General features: G+C 40.9%; 1 protein-coding gene across 3 annotated transcripts in view; it reads right to left on the bottom strand.

Moving 5' to 3' along the window:
- The window catches only part of ROBO1 (roundabout guidance receptor 1), a 1,035,646-nt gene that overhangs the window by 901,398 nt on the left and 117,380 nt on the right, over positions 1 to 16,868 (bottom strand). The gene's annotated exons all lie outside the window — the stretch shown is intronic.

The following is a 16,868-nucleotide window of genomic DNA, read 5'->3' as shown; positions in this document are numbered from 1 at the left end:
CCAAGTGATTTCAGAGCCATACAGCTGGGCCTGAGAGAAGGCTACAGAGAATGACAAGGTCCCCTAAAGCCATCAATAGTAAAAGCCAGTGGAATTATGAATTACTTCATTTATTCAGCTGACAGAGTGCATGGAACATCTGGAGAAAAATATGATTAAAAGGTTGAAATCTTAAGAGCACAGCATCAATGTTTATTTGCAAACAAGACTGATCAGTACAATTACCTCCCCAAGACCACAGAATGAAGTACTTGGAAAGTAAATTGTAGTTTTCAAAACTAGACCAACTTTACACTGGCTTTCTTTCTATTTCAGTTACTAGCTTATTTCTGCTCTCCCTGAATAATATCCATTTCCAATAACTATCCCCTCAGAAAAAAATTTATAATCAGCAACATCACAGCCTCGTTTCACACTTAAAAAGCTTAATTCTAGTTTTAGTGTTATTACCATTTCCTGGGAAATTTCCCATTTTAAGTAAAATAAATATTTCTGGTATTGGTCGGGAAATACTACTGCAGTGATATCTCTCTCAAAAAAAAATTCAAAATGCCCTCTGTCTATGATTAAAGAGATTATTGGGTACATCTCACTGGGAAACTGTAGTTGTAAAGCAATATCTTTCCTCAAATAAAAACTCAAGTTATCCAAAAGCCTATTTGCAGTTGTTTATGCTAAATATAATTTTTATAGACCATTTTTTGGGTTGAAAAAATCCATCCAAATGCAAACTGTGGTCAATCCTGTAATCTTGCTGAACATGAAATTCCCATTAATTTTAATCATCATTTTGTGCATGGAGTACTGACAAAAGTGAGCCCATAATGTACATGCTGAATGGGGGACAGAGAAGGTATAATTGTTTCATTAGGATTTGGGACAAAATTGATCTTTTTGTTCTGATGACACTAAAAATAAAGCTAAGGGTATTAAACTAAGAGCAAGCCATGAAGAAAATCTATCCCTTATGAAATTTTGCTGTTATTGAGATTTGTGATAAGAAGTGAACTTCCTCTAAAATATGAGGAAATCCTAGAATAAGTTCTATTGTGAATTTCTTCTTTGGATAAAATAACATTGTGATAACATGGAAAAAATCAGCCATCCTTGTCCATTAGGTTGGAAGCTGAACAGAAACAGTTAGGCTCTGTCTACACTACAGAGTTTTTGTGGCAAAACAGTTGTTTTTCTGGAAAAATCTCGGAGCATCAACACCCCAAGAGCATTTTTGCACACAAAAAATCGAAGGAGCAGAGGTGTTTTGGGCAATAAGTATTCCTGTTTCTATGAGGAATAAGTTCTTTTTGAGCAAGAACTCTTGTGCTTGGACAGGGAACAGGGTTTTTTTTTTTTTTTTTGCACAAAAAGAGGCAATCAAAAAAAAGCACAGGTACCCTGGTGGCCATTCTGTAAATAGCAGTCAGTTTCCTTTTGAGAGAGTGTCCATGCAGTCTGGATGCAATCTTTGGCAAAAAAAAAATCACTTTTTCGATGTGCTTTTGCAGTGTGTACACTCTCTTGTGCAAGAAGTTTTTGTGGAAGATCTCTTCCGCAAAAAGCTTCTTGTGCAAGAAGACCATAGTGTAGCCATAGCCTTAGAGATGAGCAAGCTTAGGATATAACCCTGGGTTCATGTCAAGTAGGCCCTGTCCCACAAGAAACTCAATTCTTGGTGCTGTTGACTAGTCTGGGAAATTTGAGCAATTCATCACTAACTCTTCTTACACTATAATTGGCAATATAGGTATCCTCTTGAGACTGCCACACAAGAGGGAGCCGTGGAGCAGGGGGAAAGAGGGGAGATTTCTTAAAAATGGACATTCAGTGTTTGACCTGTGAAAAGGTCCTCTCTTCAGGACAGAATTACTTTGGCAAAGCATGTAAGTTCTACTGATACCTTGAGGAAAGAGGCTGTCATAGAGTCATAGCTTTGCACTATCACTCAAAAAAGAACTTCAATTTACTGGCACTAAGTATCGGAAGGGTAACTGAACACATCTTCTATAAAGCACCACCTACCCTTGGGTGCAATCTCCATTGAAGCCTGGTAGCAGCTTTGCCAGTGGGCACATGGAAGCATACTGTTCCTGCTTAGCATTGACCACACATTCAATCTGAAGGCATGACACTCCATGGAAACAGTGGATGCTACAGCAGCAGCTTCCTCAGGACAGGTGTGTGTAACTCCGCAAGGGGAGCGCTCCTGTAGTGAGACACTTGGGCAGATAGAAACAGTAAAGAGGAAACCAAGAAGTTCATTGAAGAATAAATTGCTAGAGTAGAAAGAATGTCTGACAGGCCTTTCCTGGGGAAAGGACTTAGGCCTAAGGAGGAAAAGAAATATTTGTTTTCTGCCCTCAACAAACAGGGTGATACAAAGACCTATTTCTGTATATTTGAAAATATGGCCTCACCGCCAATTACCACTTTTCCCCTTACGTGGGAGAAAGAGTAGGGAGTAGCCTGACCTGGCCAAATGAAAGTAATAAAGCTTTATGGTGGGAGGGACAGATGAAAACTGCTGAAAAAAGGGACTGAGAGTAGCTGACTCATCCCCTGGAAATGCAGGGTTTGAAAAGGACCACAGGGCTGGGAGCCTCCATTTTACACAGACCAAGCTGAAGTAGGACCAGTATCAGAATAAAGGCAGGAGTGTGCAAGTCTCAACAAGAGGGCTCCAGGCTCCCATATTTCTCAGCTCTCCTCCATGTGGAAACAGGGATAGAAAGATAGGTGTGGGGGAAATGGAGAAGCCCTCCAGCCAATAAGTCCCAGTCAGCATGGTTTCTAGTAGACATGGAGCAGGAAAGAGAAAAGGGAAGTTTAATTCTCACTTTTCCCAGGCTCGGGTGGGGTAAGGCAGGCATAGCACAGGGACTTCACAAAGAGAAGGGGGCCAGCAGGATGTGAAACCTGGGGTCTGCTCAGTTCAGGCTTGAATAGCCACACAGGGCAATACAGCCAAAGGGAAAAGGTCCCATTTTTTAGGTATGATGACAGGAGTCCCCTCCAGCATATCAATTTGTTACCATGTTGAGATTGGGGAAGGAGGGAGAGGGCTGATGAGATTGGGGTTGCCAGCCCCAGGAATTTGGTTGACGCTCATTCAAAACTGGGGTCGAGTGGCAGAACTGGGTATGGGAGCAGAGGCAATCCAGACAATCAGGCACTGGCATTCGGATACGTACCAAGCGTATGTAAGAACTCAGCGAGCCAACATTAATTTGTTGTAACCTCATTATAGCTGTAAGACAACCAGCCTTGCAGATGGTGGTGTGGATCTGCAGGCACAGTATTATCTTTTGGTCACATAGGCATGTGTCCAGGTTGCCTCAGAGTTCACAGCTGGGCTTCAGTGATGAAGCAGTACTCAGCTGGCATGCAAGATGAGGCATGTTATGGGACTGACTAACACCAATGCAATATGCTATGCAGGCCCATCAGTGTCTCTGTATATAATTGTGGTGTATCATGAGGAAAACAATTTAGGAATGCTTAACTGGGTGGAATTTATGCTCATGGCAAAAAGGGCACCCTGAATTTTTTCCAGGAGTTCATATTCTTTTGTCTGAAATGCTTCAGCTGGGAAGTAGCTGCCTCTCCACCCAGGGTGGACAAATCAAAGAGGTATGTGAACAAGAAAGTGGGCAAATGCCTTGGGAGCACAGGAGGGGCAGTAGTTGCACATCCAGGCATAGTATATGTGGCAGCCGAGGTTTTTCTGGCAGATGGGGGAAATGGAAATCTATCCAACTTTGTTAAAAACATGACAGCACCTAACATAAAAGATGTCATTAGAAGATGTCTGGGAACCAGACTGGACACGGGGAGGAGGCAGCCAAGCTAATTGCTGGTGCCTCCTTATGGCCAATGCCCAGCGCATGTACTCCACAGGAAAAGTATATAGTGACCAGATAAAGAGGTGTTCATTAAAGGAATGCACATGGGGCAGTTAGGGAATCCTATGATTGGTAGAGAAAGGGAGCCAACTCTCCCATTCTCATAGCCCATCTTAACCCGCGTATGTGGCAGGGGTGGATGGTAAAGTCCAGACAATGGATTTGGTAGAGAGACTTGGATGGAAGAGAGAGGGAGCTAGTAAAAGCCCTTTGAATAATTATGGAATAAACAGGGGGTTACATGCACTGTACACTTATCTGCTGGATAGTCCCAAACATCAAATAATAATTGCAGCCTGATTAATAATTGCAGCAATGTCAATATTTCCTGTTTTTTCAGCGTGGTCATTGTCTGACCATAACACTGAGAAAGCAGTTCTCCAAACAAGGGTACAGTGCTCCTTCTGCCAGTGTTGACTGTAAAGTGTCAACTAACAGTAAGTATTTCACTCATTATCTGCTTCTCCTCCCCCCCCCACTTCCCCCAATAGAGTCCTCTGAAATGTTAACTCCTTGGGGAAAAAGAAGGGAGAGGGTTGAAGAGAATTCCAGCTTTCAAAATGAGACTTGAAGAGTGGCATAATCCCTTTGAAATTCAGATTGATCTGATAAAGTCAGAATGGTTGTTAATAGCAACCGTTTCATCTACTTTCTTTACCTAGACTCTTGCATTTATACATGGTCCTGAGTAGGGAGCTCTGGGGAGTTGTGCCATTGCACAAGGTATATGGGGAAGGATTGTGCTTTATGGAAACCCTGCCTTCTCCACACCTTAGAAGGAGCAGCACTTGTGCTCCCCAAGAAGAGGAAATTCAGTTGTCTCTGACACTTTCCAAGAGCAAATATTTTTCAACAAATATTCTATTTGCAGCCTCTTCGAGACAGGCTCTCTCATGAGGGAGCAAGTCTCAAGTAATTTAACAGAAGAAAATCTTCAGAGGTGTAGCGGAGTTAGTCTAACTTAAAAAACAGCTGATAGTCTTGCAGCACCTTAGAGTCTAACAAAACCATGTAGACAATACTATCTACATATTTTGTTAGTTTCTAAGGTGCTGCAAGACTATCAGTTGTTTTTTAAGTTTTTTCAGAAGAAAATGTTATCCTATCACCTCTGAGTAAATCCTATTTTCTCACTAAATTGCAGAAGAAGGCTGTTTACTTAACTTGCATGGTTAAAATACTACAAGTGAATTAGACATCTCTAGTAAGTTGCATCCTTCATTGTGGTCATTTGCAATGCATTAAAGCAAATATGCAAGTATATTCCCCTTGTAAGAGAAAAATTTGGGATACAATCCTGGTAGGAATTTGAGATTCTGAAACCTCTTTTTTTTATACGGTTAGATACTATTCCTTAAAGTCTTGGATAAATTCTTTTTTTTTTTTTTAAATTACTAAGGGTAGGTATCAGATTCCTACATCCTCAAGAGGTAAAATAATACATAGCTACATTTTAAAAAATACACTTTCTTTCTCTCCTGATTTCTCCCTTTAGGAGAGAAAACCCTGACAGCAGCATCTTTGATCTGAAGCATGAACTCACACCTGAAGTTGGTTGTTAATTAAAGTACAGGCATTAAAGCCTTTTATGGGCATTTTCAACAAACTAAAGGGAAGGAAGCCAAATAGGGACAGTTAGCATGCACAGACAATGTCCCACAATTTTTTTTTACAGTATATGTAATGTGAGCTGAATACTTATGAAAACCTGAAACTAATATTTTCAGTATAGGAAGAAAAACCCATTTGTCACATTAGCAGCTCACCATGTTCCATCTCTTCTAAGAGCCAAATAAACACTACAGTGAATTCACATTTTCCTGTTACCTTTAGGAAGCTTCCATAAAAGAAAATCTGATTTTTTTTTCCCTGTAAAATTTTACATCAAAATCATGATTCACTGGGCAGCCTTTGGCCATCTCTAACTTCGGTGCTCATTTTCAACCCCTATTTAAACGTGTCAGAGACACACTCACATGCTCACACAAGCCCACCAATCCCTAGAAGTATAATAGACATTTATGAAACAGGTATTTTTAAAGTAATATATGTTTCTGTCATAACTGCATGGCATTTCTTAATGAAGAAACTGCTGTATAATCAGTCACACCACCCCCCAGGCAGCATACTAAAGCACTGGAATTCAAGTCACAGAAGCAAGACTCTAAACAAACAGGTCAATTAGCTAAACTCATAGGCTATACATCTAGACTACAGCTTCTTGAGCAAGAAGCTTTTTTTGGAAGAGATCTGAAAAAACTTCTTGCGTAAGAGAGTGTCCACACTGCAAAAGAACATAAAAAAAGTGATGCACTTATTTGAAAGATTGCGTTCAGACTGCCTGGACGCTATCTTGCATGTAAGCAGTGATTGCTATGGACAGAATGGCCACTAGGATACCTGTGTTTTTTCCTTTTCCTCCTTCTTAAGAAAAAACTCCCTCTTTCCCATCCACACACACCTTTTTGCAAAGAGCTCTTTTGGAAAAAGGCTTCTTCTTCGTAGAATGAGGATTACCAACTGCTCAAAAAGCCCTCTGTTCTTTCGATTTACTGTCAAAAGAACGCACCTGCAGTATGGATTTAACTCAAGCTTTGTCAAAAAAATGGTCATTTTTCTGACAAAACTCTGTAGTCTAGACGTAGCATAGATCCTACCCCCTCAACAACTAAAGCTTAGCTATTCAACATTCCTGAGTTTGACAGAGCTGGAATTTTCTACTGGTAATAAACCATCATAAAAAAGCAAAGTGAAAACTTTAGTCATTGCTGTAAAAATGTCATGTCTGGTCTTCACTAGGAAATCAGGTTGGTGTAACGATCACTCAGTATTATAAAAATCCACACCCTTGAGCAATGCAGTTAAGCCAGCGTAATCCTTCCTCCCTCCCCAACCACCCCCCCCCCCCCGCCGGTATACACAATTCAATGTCAATGGGAGGACTCTTCTGCCAACCTAACTACCCTGCTCAGGGAGGTAGATTACCTATGCCAATGGGAGAACATCTTCTATCAGCATAGGTATCTTCTTCAGTGAAGTACTATAGATGGATTGCTGTGCCACTGCAGCCAACTTTTAGTCTATTGGTAGTCATTTTCCTTATCAATTTTGGATATCTATCTCAAATCAGAGAATACCTTCCAGTTAATCTTCTTGCAAAGCTGTTTTGAGAAGTTAAAAAGGACAAAAGGTCACTTCAGTCAATCCTGCATGCTGCCCAAACTCATTATGATATTCAGAACTATCCTGACATTCTTTCCAACACAAATTCTGAAAACAGCAGCTTTCTTGTCAACAGTTTGGCTAGGGTATCTCTATTTTACTGTCCTGTTAAGTGATCCAGTTTTCTTCAAGAGGTTTATTAATACTATATTGTGATTCAAATCTCCTACACATTCCATTTTGTAACTGGGAGATACACTACCAACTGTATGTGCATATGTCTTCCCAAAATATTAACTGAAATGAACTGATACATTTCAGTTCGATTTCTTGGTGGTCTCGATAATGATGATATATTATGCACTCCAACAATCCAAGAGAATGTCCAACATACTAGGTATACTTCTTAAACTGCCCCCACCACAGTACAGTATAGGAATCAAACTTTTTCCCACAGTTTGCTTCCATATGCCCAGTAGTAGAGTTTGCTGCCTCTGAAATAGGAATGAGTTTCACTATAACAGATGCATTTGTGTGGCACTGGAGACAACAAAGGAAGGGCTAATTTATCAAAAGTGGGGATTTTGTAAAATATCTCCCTGAAATATTGTTTACTCTGTTCAGGAATAAAGCTCTAGTGAGCACACCAGCACCATGAAGAACTGAACATTAAAAACAGATAATATGATAAATGTCAGGGGTCACAGGAAAATGCCACCAACCTCAGAAACAGACCCTGCTCCTCCTCAGAGGAACTACTAAGAAGTCTGGTCCACACTAAAGAGGAAGATTGACTTGAGATATGTAACTCAAGCTACATTATGTCGATTCCAGCTACAAATTTTAAATTGTCATCCACACAGTGGGAGGTCGACAGTAGCAAATGCTTCCGTTGTCTTCCCTTACTTTGCGTGAGGAACAGGAGTACCAGTTGGTACTGCCAGGGACACCCTCTGAATTTGATTTAGCAGGTCTGCACTAGACCCTCTAAATCAAATCTCAGAAGTTAGACTGCAGCAGTGTCAATCTTCTGCATAGTGCACACATGATCAGAGAAGTTCTCTGAAAAAGTATTCTATTAGCCTTGCTTGCCATAATTGAATCCTTATGTACAACAGCTGGCTGATGGGGAACATGGCAACATTTTATATGTGAAAAGTGTCAAATTGTTTATTTCAGAACACTTTAGAGAAGTGATACCATGCTGCCTATCGGCACACACGGACTGGTAAATAAACCTCAGTTTTGGGTGTCAGGCATAATGTGCTAGAGGGAAACAGGTTTTCCTGATGCAATAGCTGTTGTGTTGAATTGCAAAGACCTTCAACACTAAGAAAGATCGTAAGTGAAAGTTCTTCATTAGCCATGTATTTCACGAAGATTTGTTTTCTATGGAAGCACCCGTACTCTGTGGGAGACCCTTTCTTAATCCAGAATAGTTAGGAAATGAAACAATGAATCAATCAAACAAACAAAACCAAACAAAACATTACATTTTGTACCCTTTTCACCTGATCTATTTTTCTTAAATTAACAGAGTATCTGAGTACCTTACAATAAAATTTATCTTACCAAGACCCTATGAAGTAAAGAAGTACTATCATACTAATGTTATAAATAGGAAACTGTGGCAGAGAGGATATGCAACTTGCCTGAATCTACCCAGGAAACCTGGTAAAACACTCTTAAATCCATTCTCTCAAGTCCTAAGCTAGTTCCCTACCCACTTTATCAATATTTAACACATACAAGTGGGTCTAAGCACATGCCTAATTTTTTAATGTCCATTCTTCCAGCATCCCATTCCACAAAAGAGATTTTCTAGAACTGAGTATATCTGATACCAAGAATGGTGAATGGCTGCCTCAGTATGTGGCTATAGTGGTGGATGCTAGAAGGCTGACAAACCTAGTAGATCAGATTTCAGGTGGTGTGTATTTTGTGGATGTGGTGATAGCTCTATGTCTGAGGTATGTGTCTCTGAGTGGAGGAAGAGAATATGTATTGTAACATTTCATTTCTGTGGTTTTGTGTTAGGTATGTCATACACAGATTAGTGTTTCAGTTAAGGTTGTGTTTCCATTAATTAATTTATAGATATACGTACATCATGGGCACATTCAAAGTATACAGAGAAAAAATATTGCAGAATCTGTCATCTGTAAATAGGTTTGGAAAACCTGTTTTCCATACCTTCCTCTTCAATATCACAAAATAGGAATATTTCATATTCCAAAAATCCAGTTAGAGCATTTAAGCTTTTTTCCTATTTCATTTAACTAGTTCTCTCTGTAGTTAGCTGAAGAATAGTTCAACTAGGTTTTGGGAGCTTTTTACACATATTGGATTTGTAGACTGCTTCGTGAGTCACTTTTTTTCCCCTATGAACCATCAGAAAAAAAGTTTTTTCCATTGAAGCAACTGCACATAAGTCAGATGAAGTGGATAGCAGAAAAGACTTTTCTGATCAGGAGAAGATGCAGACCCGGAAGGATGAGGGAGCAGATTGCTGCATGTTTCAGGTGAGGTCTAGTCTTTTTTTCTACACATTAGGTCAAATTTCTGCCTTTGGGTATGATCACTGAACTCAGACTGATTTTTTCTCAGTACATTTAAATACACCCACAAAGCTGTCATTCACTGACAAGTGGCAGATATAATTTGAGATGAGAAAATGTTAACTAGAATAAAATAAGTCTGAATTTAGTTTGATAGGAAAAGTCAAAGCTACTATGCATAATTTGAACATGAACATTTCCAGTTTCCCAGATGGGTGGGTATCCCCTTTTAAATAGTCAGAATCCATTTTTAAAATATTGATATTACAAGTCTCTCCTTTTACCAATTAGCTGCACTAAATCAAAAATAGCATCACTTATATTTTCATATAATGAAAGCCAGCTATCTCACATTGCATGAGGTTTTAGTTCTCCTTAAAAGACAAATACATTACACAAAAATATAGGTCCTATATGAACATCTGCAGTAGAAAACTACATTGTATTGCAAGTGTTGCATAAAAATCAAAATAAAATATTAAAAGGGGAGATGTAACAAACATGCAGACGTGACAAAACAATTTAACTGTTGTTCCATTCAACACAATGCAGCAATAGAACAGTCTAAAAAGCACTAAATTTTATGCATCAAAGACAGACAGTCAATCTGATCTGCCAGGCAATCTGTACTGAAATTTGTTTTAATGAATCCCTATCTCCACTCAAACATAAACCAAGCATGCTGATACAATAAGAGAAGTCACTTAAGTTACTGCACATGAAAAGAATGACTTAGTGCAGTAGATATATCTTAAGGCAATGAAAGTGGAACATAATATAGCCTGCTCTGAAATAGCTAGTTCTTTATACTAATCTTTGTATTTCCATTTATGTTTGCTGAATTAATAAGTCTAAAGTGTGTAATAAGACTTCTTATACATCTCTTAGTAAGTTAGTGATTAATCACAGATGTCTCGTCACTTCTGACTCTCCCCACCCACATTTAAAAAATATATATTATCACATCTCAGCTTGTTTCATATCTTCTAGCTGGCAAGCCAACAGCTTGATGCGGCCAAAACTGAACTCCTTGTCTTTTCACCAAACCCCTCTCCTACCAGCAGCCTCTCTGTCACTCAAGTCCCTGGTAACCTTTGTCTTCTCTCTTTCTAGATCTCCAAATCTTGTGCTTCCTTCCCCCATACTTCTTACATATTTCCTCTCCTTTCTTCCTTCACAATCAAACCCCCAGTTAGGCTCATCTTTCCTTTTGATCACTGTCATTTTGTTCACTGAAGCCTCAATCACATCACATTATCCTCTTTCAACTGATTCAAAATTCAGCTTTGTTTCATCTTCCTTTATTCTGACCACATAGTCTCCACAGCTAAAAACACCTAAAATTCAGGCTCTTAAATGACAAAGGGTCAGCTAGTCCCCTAGTTCAGGGGTGGGCAAATTCCAGTCCATGGGCTGGATCTAGTCCGCAGTGTTAATCCCTGGCAGGTCCCCACCTCCATGTTTACCTGCACCCCCGCTGCTTGCATTGGTTATGAATGGTGATTCATGTCCAGCTAGAGCTGTGATCCTCTGATACCTGTAGGGACCAACCCTGCGGGCTGCCTTTTTTTTTTTTTTTTCCCACCCCTGCTCTAGTGGGATGTTCAGCAGTATCTAGATATTTAACTGCTATTGATTTCAATTAGGAATTAGGCATCTAGGTACTTCTGAAAATCCCACTAGGCACCTATCTGCATCTTTAGGCTCCTGAATATCTTAAAATCTGACCCTAAATCCCATTTTCAAAAGGACAAACTCTAAAGTACAGATTTTTAAAAGCGTTGTTGCACTCAACATTGTAGTGCCTCATTCAGAAGCCCAAGATCTTTTCAAAAGTGATTGGGGGCACTTTTACTTGTAATGGTATTTGGGTTCCTAAGTACCTAAAACCTCTTGAAAAGGAGATTTTAAATACAGGGTAGTTGATATTTTATTTATAATAAAATAAAATAATAATAACAAATGTATATTTGGACATAAGAATTGCAGATAGACAATTGTAGCTCAATTCTTTAGATTGTATGAAATGTGGGTTAAGAACTATGTAAGAATATTTTCTAAATCATTGGATCCTGATTGGGGCTATTGAGTGCTTCTGCGATATAAGTTTTGAAACAATAAGCCAATTTACTATCTCTGTGAAGAAGCTACTATACAGCACCAAACTTTCAAAGTGAACTATTTAAATAAGTTATTCCTTTGTTTCTACCTGAATCCTATTTTAATGCATATATCTTTTTTTAATATATATAGATATAGATATATAGACCAATGTGTTTGTATCTCATTTTTGCTGCTTTGAATCATTACCATTGCTAACGCTCCAGGGATTACAATGGAAAAGCCAGACAGGGCTGATGGCCCATCAGCTAATACAATGGACTGTGAGTAAGGTTGGCCTTTCTATAACCCTATTGACTCCGGATGAGAATGGAGCCAGGTGATATGGTCACCTGATAGTTACCAGCACCTTTGTCTGATGTACAGTTCCTTGAAGGGGTGGGGAATCAAACAAAGGGTTCCCACTTTATGGAAATTCTATACGAGGCAGGGGAGGAAATAAATGATTGTTTTCAGCTTACTTTACTTCTGCCTCCCTACTTGAAAGAGATACTTTTGTTTCCAGGTCTGTTAAAGTATTTTAAGGAGAAGGGGAGAAAGACTGCTGTACCCAGGCTAAGAGTTAACTAGCCTGTTAAGGACTCTACCTGAAACAAAAACTATGACCTGTCACATATATATTCTGCAATTTATATATATTGGTTACCTTGCCTAAAAAATCAAGCACCAAGATTATTTTGAACAACTCTTGCTTTGAAGAATGTTATTTCTATGTTTTTCTTAAATATTAAAATGACAGCAAGAACTGTTGTAACATCCTATCACTTAAAAGGGATCCTACGCTGAAAAGAATCTAAATGTGCACCATAAAAATCTTGGAATTTTCCTTAAAGTGTGCACTAAAAACTTTCCCCCTCAATTCATTAGCTTTCATTCAACTTTGATTGCTGCTATAAAATGCTCTTTCATTTTTATGATATCATGATCCGTTTTTTGGCTTACCATAAAGAAAGTGAACATCAATCATTTGTATTATTCTACTATGATCCTTGCTCGAAGGGAATGCTGAAGCAATTTTATTAAATCATGCATTATGTGCTGCATATGATTAAAGGAAAGCAAACCTCAGAATTCAGAGCTTTATTTTTAATATGTAATTATCATATTTAGTATGTGCATTTAAGTATACAGGCAGTCCCCGACTTACGCGGATCCGCCTTATGTCGGATCCGCAGTTACGAACGGGGCTCGCCCCGGAGGACACGGACTGCGGGACCTCGCGATCCTGCCGCCCGTGTACTCCGGGGCTTTCTCCGCGTCTCCCTGGTCTGCAGACCAGGAAGACGCGGAGCAAAGCCGCGGAGGGGCTCGGGCAGCGGGGCAGCCCAGGCACGCCTGGGCTGCCCCGCTGCCCGAGCCCCCCCCCCCCAGCTTTGCAAAGCCTCGGGGAAGCCGGCAGCGGAGCAGCCGAGGCGCGCCTGGGCTGCCTCGCTGCCCGAGCCCCTCCGCGGCTTTGCAAAGCCTTGGGGGAAGCCGGTAGCGGGACAGCCCAGACGCCCCGCAGCTGTCCCGCTGCTGGCGTCCTCAGAGGCTTTGCTCCCCGTCTCCCTGGTCTGCTGGTCTCCAGCAGACCAGGGAGACGGGGAGCAAAGCCGCGGAGGACCCAGGCGGCGGGACCGCGGTGCGTCTCGGACCCAGGCGGAGGGACCGCGGTGCGTCGCGGTGCGTCTCGGCGCAGCTAGTACGCCCCCCCCCCCCCCCCAGCAGACTAGGATTTTCTCCAGACGCCTGTGGCAGAGCAGCTGGGGCGCTGCCAGTTGGTCCCGCAGCGCTGCTCTGGGCGCTACTGGATCAACCCGGCCGCACCCCAGCTGCTCTGTCCCAGGCGTCCTGATTCAGCCGCTGCTGGTCAGTTTTTGTCTCACTATGGCATTACCCAGCAGGCCAGAGATTACTGTGGATTCAACAGATCTGCTTTTGTGCAAAAGGGCCAGTGTAGACAGCTCAGATTTGTTTTCCGCAAAAAAGTCCCGATCGCGAAAATGGCGATCGGGGCTTTTTTGCGGAAAAGCACGTCCAGATTGGCACGGACGCTTTCCCGCAAAAAGTGCTTTTGCGGAAAAGCGTCCGTGCCAATCTAGATGCTCTGTTCTGAAAATGCTTTTAACGGAAACTTTTCCGTTAAAAGCATTTCTGGAAAATCATGCCAATCTAGACTCAGCCGTGCTGAATTGTGTCTTTATGCTTTTCTTGTGTGATTAAAAAAAGGGGGATTTGGGAAACAATTGTGCTGAAGCTGACAATTACAGTTGAATTGGGCATGGGTTCTGAAAATGAATGCATGATGGTTAAAAATGGTACATTTCCCCCCAAAACCTCTTTCTAAATCTGATCATAACTGTGTCCATAACAGGCCTATGGTTCCATCACAGATGAAACTGACACATAACTAACACCACAGTGAAGGAATTACTGAAGTGACTTATGAGCTGCTGTGATGACACACAGGGGATAACCTTGCTCCAGTAACTGAGGATTCTCCAAGCAGGAAGAGATCTCTTGGTAGCAGCTAGTATTATATATATTGCTACTCACTACAAACATTAGCACAGGAAATGGGAGGTATGATTTGAGTTTTTCTGCACACCAGCAATACCCAGCTGGCTTATGGATCCCTGGTTACTGTTATCAGACGACCTAACCAGAAACCAAAAAGACCTGGGAACCAAGGAAATATAGTATGATGTATAGACACTTTTTCCTCCCTGGGCCTGCACAAAGATTGGGTCTACTATCTGTAAAGCTTCATTTCTGCTAATAAGTAGTATCAAAACATCACTGGACAAGCGTTAGCAATGGTACCTTGAAGATACTCTTCCTAGATGTTGTCTCCCTCTAACCTAGGACTTCTAGATGTCAATTTGTGAGCAGTAAAATCTTTATATCCCATCCTCGAAAAAAAGTATCACAGAAAAATGTACCCATCACTCTCATCAGGACATACTTTTAAGTAGAAAGAAAGATTCTTGCATTTTCATGGGAAGACATTTTATACTGGGAATGCTATGTTTAGTCACCATTAACCAGTATAACAACAATATTCCTTTACTCTAACCCTTTACAAAGATTCATAGTTTAAGACCAGAAAGGACACTAGAGCATCTAGTTTTTTCTTCTTCTATATCACAAGCCACCACCACCAGTACCCCATTTGTGCCTCCTCTCCATGTGCAAACTAAATTTAACCACCAAAATATTACATTTCATAGGAAATTAAATATATGTCACAGACAGAGCTAGAAAGGACCAACGTGCATCAACACTGATGTGCCTGTAAGGGCAGGAAATTGATTCAAGGAGCTATACAGATAATCTTGGAAACTGACCTGTAGCCACACACTGAAGAGGAAGGCCAAAAAAAAAAATCCCAATATCACTACCAATTTGACTTGGAGAAAATTCCTTCTTGATCTCATACTTTGATCCTGGACCTTTGAGCAAGGATCAGCCAGCCAAGCATTTGAGAGACAGAATATTTGGTGCCACATCATATTACTGGTTTGGCCCATCCATGGACCCATCTGGAGCTTCAGAGGAAGAAAATGAAAACACCTAGATTATACATGGGTGTGGGAAAGGAAGCCCTTCCTACAAGAGACCCAGTCCTAAAGCAAGATATTTAGGAACATAAGAAATTAAAAGGGGCATATGGGGCTGCCAAGTCCTCCTCTAACCATCAGAAATAAACCAGTCATACAGTCCCACTCAAATTTGTTCATCTCGTTCTCAAAACTAAATTAGGTTGTTTGTCCCCACACCACAGATGACTAGAGGTTTCAGAGGATTTTTCCCTCCTTATGTGATCACTTCTGCCTTTGACCGCTATTCCTATGTGCTCAGTTTCTGCCACTCTTCCCACCTGGATTGTATGCATTTTCATAAAAATTTGATGGTTGCTAAGATTGTTTTTATTGTGTCATTCATAATCTGTGGTTCTTACAGGGAAAAATGAATGTCAATTACTGGAAACATGCTATCAAGAGCATGATTCAGAAAGGAATTCTGAAGTTCTGTTTTGAAATTACAGTATTTTATACAGTAAAAGTATGATGAGGCAATGTGGAGGTGAACTATCCAAAGGAAAGAGTTACCTGTTCATAACTGGCATTCTTTTACATATCTTGCTCATGACCATTTTATAATAGCATGTGCTCGCCACAAGCACCAGTGCTGGAAATTGTACCCTCAACAATACCTGTAGGGGAGCAGCCCTAGCAAATTCTGGAGTGGCATCTCCATAGTGCACTATAAGGGGCACTGCTCACTCCCCATCCTTAGTTAATTCTTGACTTACTCTCCGACGGTCAGGAAGAAGGGCAGGATGTGGAATGGACATGAGCAACACATCTCAAAGAGCAGCACATCTCAATGAACAGGTAATGATCTTTTCTTCTTTGTGTGCTTGTTTATGTCTATTCCACAATGGGTGACTCCAAGCAAGACTCTTGATGGAGAATAAGAATTCAAGGCCATGTTGACTATGGCACAGATCTGTTGAATCCACAGTAATCTCTGGCCTGCTGGGTAATGCCATAGTGAGACAAACATGTGGAATGAAAACCACATTGTGGCCCTCAGGATTTTGCGGATTTGGCACATACACGAAAAAAGGCAGCTGATGAGGCTTTAGCCCTAGTCGAGTGAGCTTGAATAATGGGCAGTGGGGAAACTGTTGCAAGCTCATAACAGGTCTGGACACAGAAGGTTATCGAGTTGGAAAGCCACTGAACAAACACTAGAAGCCCCATTATACTATCGGTGGTGACTGCAAAGAGCTGCATCGATCTGTGGAAAGGCTTGGTACACTCTAAGTAGAATGCTAAGACCCTACTGACATCCAGGGTATGGAGACATCACTCTTCTGCTGACCTATGAGGCTTGGGGCAGAAGACTGGCAGGAATATGTCCTGATTAACATGAAAAGAGGAGACAGCCTTTGGTGAAAAGGTCAAGTGTGGCCACAACTGGACATTGTCCTTGTAGACAACTGTGTACAGAAGTTCTGAGGTCAGGGCTCTGATCTCTAAAACCCACCTCACTAAAGACACTGCTACCAAGAATGTCATGTTCCAGGACAGATGGGATAGGGAGAAAGAATCAAGAGGCTCAAAGGATGTTCCAGTGAGCT

Source organism: Pelodiscus sinensis, chromosome 1, assembly GCF_049634645.1.
Source record: "Pelodiscus sinensis isolate JC-2024 chromosome 1, ASM4963464v1, whole genome shotgun sequence".
Taxonomy (NCBI): Eukaryota; Metazoa; Chordata; order Testudines; family Trionychidae; genus Pelodiscus; species Pelodiscus sinensis.
Note: the sequence above shows the minus strand (reverse complement) of the source record. Positions and strands in the feature narration are given on the sequence as shown.